Here is an 8298-nt window from a genome sequence, read left to right on the forward strand (position 1 = left end):
ATTGGATCAAAATGGAATTTATTGAAGGACAAATGTATCTCACAGAATACAAGGGCTGTTTGACCTCCAGGACTCAGGAAAGACTCCAGTAGCATGGACAGGTCCCACAGACCTCAACCACTAATAGGATTCTGTCATCATCACATGACCCTTGAGTCCAAATGCATATTCCCAAGATCAAGTCGTTGTGAGAAAAGATTCTATGCCTGAATCAATAAGCTGTGACTAGGAGGGAGGGGCTCAGGCACAGACACAGGAGCCCTCTATGAGAAGGGCAGTGTGGTCAGATTCGGGAAAGTGCAGTACACCAGGGCTGCCTCCACACATGACTTCCAAGAAGTGGCTTTGTCCTTTATAAAGCCCACAACTCTTCGCATCCTCAGTTATCACATACGGTAAGCTAAGCAGGGACTCTTTCCTGTGATGCAATGATACCCTTTTCCGGGTGAGGAAGCTGAGGCTTACAAAGCTTAGTTAACTTACCCAGTCACAGATAGGCCAAGTACAGGAAGCAGGACTTAAACCCCTGTCTGCTGAGCTACAAAACCAAGTATGTGATGTGGGTGTGGGTGTGGGTGAGATGAGTAACCATATGGGTAGGAATTCATGAATAATAGGTTAGTGGGTGTCTGGATCAGAACTGAAGAAATGTGGCCACTTGTGCTCCCCAACTAAGCTGTTTACAATAAGGCAGGGAAAAGGGTAGGAGGGATCAGAACACAGATGGAGGAGAGAGAAAAGCAAGAAATAGACTCAGATCAAGAGGGAGAGTCCTGGAATCTGCACATAAAGATATCCATAAGGCACCCCAGACAGGCTATTCATTGTCCCCCAATAGCTATTCTCCCCTTACAATGTAGTAAAAACATTCTTAGTAGAATGAATGGCTGCCCAGCTAAGGGCTACATTTCCAACCTCCCTTCCCACTAGTGGCCACAAGATTCTGGCCTATGGGATGTGAGCAGAAGTGAGATGTGCAAAATCCATGTCACACTCTTAAATGGCATGTCCTTTACCCTTTCCTCCTTCCAACACTGTGGAATGCAGAGCTAATGGCAGGAGGTGAAGCAGCCATATTGGACCATGAGATGCAAGCCAAGTATGAGGATGGCAGAGCCAGCAATGGAAGAAGCCTGGCTTCCTGATAACTGAGAAGCTACCAACCAATCACTGCCAACCCGGACTTATTGTCAAGTCCAAGAAGTAATTTTATAATGATTATATTGAAGAAATAATAAAATGCCATGCATCACGCACGGTATCATAGTAGGCACTAGTAAAGGCCAAATGTTTCTGTGATTGATGTATAAGCTAAAAATACAAAAGAAAATGTGGTGTATTTGGCTAGAGAATTAGTGGTAATTTCTATGTCTTCTTTGTCTACTTTAACAGTTTAAATGATTATATATTAATAGTAAAATTATTAATAAAGTATATTCCATCAGCTTAAAATTTTAAATGCTTGGAACTTTCAACATAATTATTCCTCTTCAGGGATTTTTTCCTTTACTCACAGGGCAACTTTCTTTCCAGATATTTCTATTATAAACCCAGCTACAGTGACTGTAATTATATACTTTTGGCTTTTGTGTGAAATTTTTCATAGACCAAATTTCTTTAAAATGAAAATTTTTAATTACTACTTGTGAACATTAAATATTTTTAAATTTTTATTACGGATAATTTCAAATATATACACGATGAAAAAATAATATAATGAACCCCTACATACCTATTGCACATCTTAACTACAAATTCCTGAATAATTTTACTTATATGGCCTCATCCACATCTAATCCTCCCAAAGGATTATTTCGAGGCATACCCCAGATATCACATCACTTCATCAGTAAATATTTTGCATACATCCCAGGATAAGTACTTTTTTAAAAAAACATGATCACAATATCATTATCACAACTAAAAAAAAAATCAATAATTCTTTATTATTGTTATCAAATATTCAGTGTTGAAATTTCCCTAATTAGCTCATAAAATTTTTTTGCAGGATCCAAATAAACTCCATAGATTGTAATCAGTTGATATGTCTCTTTTAATACATAGGTTATGGGGACTTTTATGAGAAAGACCAATGAGCTTCTGGCTTGTTTAAGCCACTGTTAGCTTGGAGTCTCTGTGTCACAGCAGGGACATCCTAATACCTCATTTCTCCACTAGACCTGCAGGGGCTTCAGCCTAGAACCACTGCAGGATCCGGTTCTCCAGGCAAGCCTGTGGCTCATTACCCTGGTCCCCAGGCCTGGGCAGGGCCAGAGTCCAGCACCCAATCCCATCTTGGGCCAAGACATTTCTAGTCCTTTTTAGGCCACCTATTAGCCATAACTCATCGGAAGTGCTACATTTCCTCTAGTAGTAGTCCAAGCCTGGTTCGCCTAAAGCCTAGAATTTCTTTCCCAGGTTGCAAAAGAGAAATTCTGAAGGGTGGCTGGGTGGCTCAGCTGGTTAGAGCGCGAGCTCCCAACAACAAGGTTGCGGATTCAATTCCCACATGGGATGCTGGGCGGCACTCCTTGAAAATGGCAACTGGACTTGGAGCTGAGCTGCTCCTTCCACAACTAGATTGAAGGACAACGACTTGGAGCTGGTGGGCCCTGAGAAACACACTGTTCCCTAATAGTCCCCAATAAAAAATAAAAATAAATTAAAAAAAGAGCGTTTCTGAGAATTAGTCAATTTGTAAAATGGTGTTTCGGGGACCTAAGGGACCACCTAGGTCAGGAGGCAACAAACATTTTCTGTAAAAGGCCAGATAGTAATTTTTTTAGGCTTGGCAAGCCATACAGTCTCTGTCACAACTATTCAACTCTGCCGTTGAGTAGAAAAGCAATCATAGGCAGCATGTAAACAAGTAAGTGTGGTTGTGTTCCAATGCAATTTTATTTATGGATACAAACTTGAATTTCATATAACTTCTGTGAAATACTATAATATATTATTACATATTGTATCTTATATGTATACACTGTTATATTATACTATGAAATAGTGTATATTTTGTGTCATGAAATATTGTTATTATTTTAATTTATTTTCAACCATTTAAAAATGTGAAAACCATTCTTAGCTTGCTGGTCATACATACACAGATGGCAGACCGGATTTGTTGCCTTTGAGCTATAATTTGCCAATCCCTGATCTAACCCAACCTTCACATCTCTTTTACCGAGAATTAAACTGAGGGCCAGAGAGGTGAATTAATTCACCCAAAGTCACACAGCAAGTTGATGACAGAGGTCAAATTAGAACCCAAGTCTGCATCCCTTAAAATGCACAAAAGAGTAGAATACTTTAGTATGCAAGAACAGTATACTCAACCATTTGAAAGGCCAAAGACAGAAAACCAGAGCTTATACTCAACGCCATATGGATACATAATAACAACAGACAGCCTGACTGCGGTGCCCAGTTTCCTAGTAACCACAGCCTCTCTGATGAAAAATTGCTCCAACTTGTTATTTATAACTTATTTCCCAATAGGGAGGGTGAGTGATTTGTTTATATTTAGTTACAAGAACCAGGGAAATCCTGATCTACCATCTTAGGATAGACACAAACCTTGTAGCCACAGCTGCCAGGAGATGGAAGAAAGCAAGGAAGTGGCAATGTACAGTGTTATCCCTGTCACCAACAACAAAGGTCACATACAGCAATTACTGACTGCGTGACACAAATAACAGATGGTGTGAGGGGAGCTGGGAGAGAAGGGAAGCATTCCTATTTATACTTTACGGAGGCAGTCATTATGAAAAACCTTTCTGCACCTAGTTCATTACTGGGAGCATCTGTTAATTTTGCCTGCCTTTTGACTTTGTAAGCATTACTTTGCTTCTGGTTCCTACAATTAGGTTCCTGAGAATGAATTCTGCAGTCTCTGAAGGGCTTTCTTGGTTCCATCGAAGATTGGGTGATCTGAAGTCCAGGGAAAGCGCACAGAGCACGACACCAAAGCACAAACAGCCTTTAAATAGCAGAAGCTTCATGGGCCTGAGTCAGAGATTCCATGTGGAGTCAGGTACAATTGACAAATTAGGCCAAAAGCAAAGAAAGTAAGTACTGAAGGGTTATCTGAAGATTATCTACTGCTGTCCACCACCACCACCACCCCTTTTTTTAAACTTCGGAGGCTCAAAGAGGGTAAGTAACTTCTGTAAGATCACACAGTAGATTCAGTGAATCCATGTCTCCTTACTCAATGCCCTATGAACTTTCTGTTGTCTCAGCAGCCCCTAAAACAAGGCAGAAAATACAAAGCAGGCAGAGGTGAAGCATCAACACGATGCACTGACGCAGAGCCTTCCCTTCCGTTCATCCACAGATGCAAACAGACCATTACATGTCGTTGCACAATCATAGGAAAGTAGTCAACAAGAGACATTTGTTAAAAGAATGAGGAAGACAAGCTCTAAAACAATAATCCACCCCACTTATGTGGCACTTTTAACAGAGACCTCTCATCCCCCTAAGTTTTGTAACAACTCTAAGAGGGCAACCAGGCAGGAGTTGCCCCTATTTTGAGGAGAAACAGCTAAAAGTCATAAACACCTGCTATGTGCCACTCTGTCCTAAATGCTTTTTAGGTATTAATTAACGATTCCTCATTGTGACCCAATAAGATGGTTAAAATTATTATCCCCATTTTACAGGAGTAGAAACTGAGGCACAGAGAGGTGAAATGATTGGCTCCAGATCACTGCCAGTACACAGATGTGGTGGACACACCCTCGGGTGACCCTCCCATCAAGTCATGCTTCTGTGTAATGCCTGCCCCTTGCATGCTGGTGGGACCTGTGACTTGCTTCTTATCAACAGAATATCGTGTAAAGAAGGACGTTACATAATGATAAAGGGGTCAATTCTCCAAGAAGACACCATTCTTAATGTGTATGTGCCTAACAACAGAGCATCAAACTTTGTGAGACAAAAACTGATAGAACTGCAAGGAAAAATAGATGAATCCACTATCATAGTTGGATACTTCAATACACCTCTCTCAGAAACGGGCATGTCCAACAGGCAGAAAACCGGCAGACATAGTCAAACTTAACAATACCATCAACCAACTGAATATAGTGAATATCTATAGACTGCTTTATCCAACAGCAGCAGAATACACATTCTTCTCAAGCTCGCATGGAACATTCACCAAGGTAGACCATGTTCTGGGGCATAAAACACACTTCAATACTGTAAGATGTTAGGTTGGGGCCCATATTCTGGCCCCTAAAACATACCTTCCCAGTTGACCTGTTGACCTCTTAGAGTCCTTATAAAACGTAACAAATTTAAAAAAATAGAAATCACATAATGCCTGCTCTTAGACTACAATGGAATTAAACCACAAATCAATAACAGAAAGATAACTGGAAAAAAACAAAATATGGGGAGATTAAACAACATACTTCTAAATAACACACAGGTCAAAGTAGAAATCTCAAGATACATTTTAAAATATTTTGAACTAAATGAAAATGGGACACAATTTATCAAAATTTGTGGAATGCAGCAAGAGGAGTGCTTACAGGGAAATTTATAACACTGAATGCATACATTAGTAGAGGAAAGATCTAAAATCAAAAATCTAAGTTTCCACCTCAGGAAACTAGAAAACAGAAAAGCAAATTAAATCAAAAATAAGATGAAGAAAATAATAAAAATTAGAGATGAAATTAAAAACAGGAAATCAACAGAGAAAGTCAACAAAACCAAAAGCTGTTTTTCTAAAAGATCATTAAATCAATAAGCCTCTAGCCAGGCTAGCTAAGACAAAACAGAGAGAGAGGGTACAAATGACTAATATAAATAAAAGAGGGGACATCACTATAGATCCCATGGACATTAAAATGATAAAAAAAGGTACACTATGAACAACTCTACGCTCACAAAATTGATAACCTAAATGAAATTGACGAATTAAGTATTTTGCCATGTGTAATGAGCACTCACGTTTTTGGCCCAAACTTTCAGGAAAAAAAATCTTTCATTTTAATTTTTTAATTTAAATTTTTATTTGTTTGCATTTAAATACTTGTTTTTTGTATTATAAAGGAGTTTTAGCATTTATTTTTTAACATATTATGGTACAAGAATGCTGCAAGTTCAACAAAATGGATTATCTTATTCCAGGGTATTATTTTGCATATGGATATAGTTATTGATTTCTAGAGTTACACTTTTAACTCCCAAGCATAAATAAAAGAACTGAAAACATTTATATAGATATGGAATTAGTACTACCCATGTGTAATGCGCATCCTAATTTTTCCCTCACAAATTTGGGCAAAAAAGTACGCATTATACACGGCAAAATATGGTACTTGAGAGACACAATCTGCCACAACTCACACAAAAAGAAAAAGACCACGTGTATAAGCCAATAGAATATGGTAAAGGTTATAGGATATCACTCCCATGATTAAAAAGTGAAGGGATTTTGCAGATGTGATTAAGGTCCCTAATCAATTTGACTCTGAGCTTATCAAAAGGAAGATTATCCTGGATGGGCCTGAACTAATCACATGAGTTCTTTGTAAGAGATCTTAGGCTTCCCCCAAGATTAGAGAATTAAAGAAGCAGAGACTCCACTTTTTCTGTTGGTCTTAAAGAAACAAGGTCTGTAGTCACGAGAAAATAAATTCTGCCAAGGACTATGTGAGCTTAGAAGAGGACCCTAGCCTGAATAAGAACTCAAGGCCTGGCCTACACCTTGATGGCAGCTTTGAGACTCTGAACAGAGGACCCAGCTAAACTATGCCTCGACTCCTGACCTATGGAAACTTTGACATAATAAATAGGTGTTGTTTTAAGCGGCTGTCTATGGTAATTTGTTACGCAGCAATAGATAACTAATACAGTAGAGAAGCAAAGATTCCCACCCAAACAATCTGACTCTAGGCCATGTGCTTTAAATGCTGGTTTTCAGGTTCTTTCTGACACCAAATGAAATGTTATTTAAACTTCTGACCAACCAGCTATCTAAAGTAGAGGTTCCCACAATCCCCTTCTCAAGTTAATAATTTGCTAGAATGGCTCACAGGACTCCACTTTTCTTATGCATAATGTTTTATGATAAAGAATACAAGTAAACAGCCTGATGCAGAAGGTGAGGTCCAGAAGGGTCCCGAGAATAAGAGTCTCCACCCCCAGTGGATCTGGGGTGTGCCATCCTCCTGGCACATGGATGTGTTCACTAACTTGAAAGTGCCCCCGTTTCCATTGTCTAGGGTTTTTATGAAACCTTTCACTACTAGAAATGATTGATTAAACCATTGGCCATCGGTGATTAACTCAATCTCTAGCCCCTCTCCCTTCCCCAAAGCTGGGAGCTGGGGCTGAAAGTTTCAGGCCTGTCATCAAGGCTTAGTCTTTCTGGTGGCCAGTCCTCATTCTGAAGCCATCGAGGGGTCCAGCCAAGCTTCCTTAGAACAAAAGAGAGTCCTATCACCCTTGTCACTCAGGAAACTCCAAGGGTTTTAGCTCTATGCTAGGAATTGGGGACAAAGACCAAACACATGTTTCCCATTATACCACACTGGTCTTTGGGCCTCTTAGATGAGGACTAAGTCTCATACAGTAACCAAGTGACCAATCACAGGCCACATGACCAGTGACTGGGGGACTGAGTCAGGACGAGTACCCGACTCTTCTCACTTTAATATTTTTGACTTCCAGCTCTATCCCTGACTCAGGCTGCTACTCCTAACATACATAAAGGCAGGGAAAAATAATTTTGTTTGGTTTTTAAGGAGGATGCAGTTGACAGTGGCCCATACAGGGATCAAACCCACAACCTTGGTGCTATTAGCACCATGCTCCAACCAACTGAGCTAACCGACCACGCCTTAAGGGAGAATTTTTCACATCTAAGAGGTAAGAAAACATTGGCAATAGGTTAGAAATTTTCACATACCGTGTTTTCCCAAAAAATAAAACCTAGCCGGACAATCAGCTCTAATGCATCTTTTGGAGCAAAAATTAATATAAGACTCGGTATTCTATTACATTATATCATATCATATCATACCCAGTATTATATTATATTATATTATATTATATTATATTATATTATATTATATTATACCAGGTCTTATAGTATAGTAAAATAAGACCAGATTTTACATTAATTTTTGCTCCAAAAGACGCATTAGAGCTGATTGTCTGACTAGGTCTTATTTTGGGGAAACATGGTAAGTCACATTCATTATGATTCTATGAGGTAATTCAAAGGAGATATGGAAACTGGAGCTCGGAGAGACTAAATAACTTTTCCAAGGTTACACA

Source organism: Rhinolophus sinicus, chromosome 17 (genome assembly GCF_057876585.1).
Source record: "Rhinolophus sinicus isolate RSI-liver-muscle chromosome 17, RSI-T2T, whole genome shotgun sequence".
In the NCBI taxonomy this organism is placed as follows: Eukaryota; Metazoa; Chordata; class Mammalia; order Chiroptera; family Rhinolophidae; genus Rhinolophus; species Rhinolophus sinicus.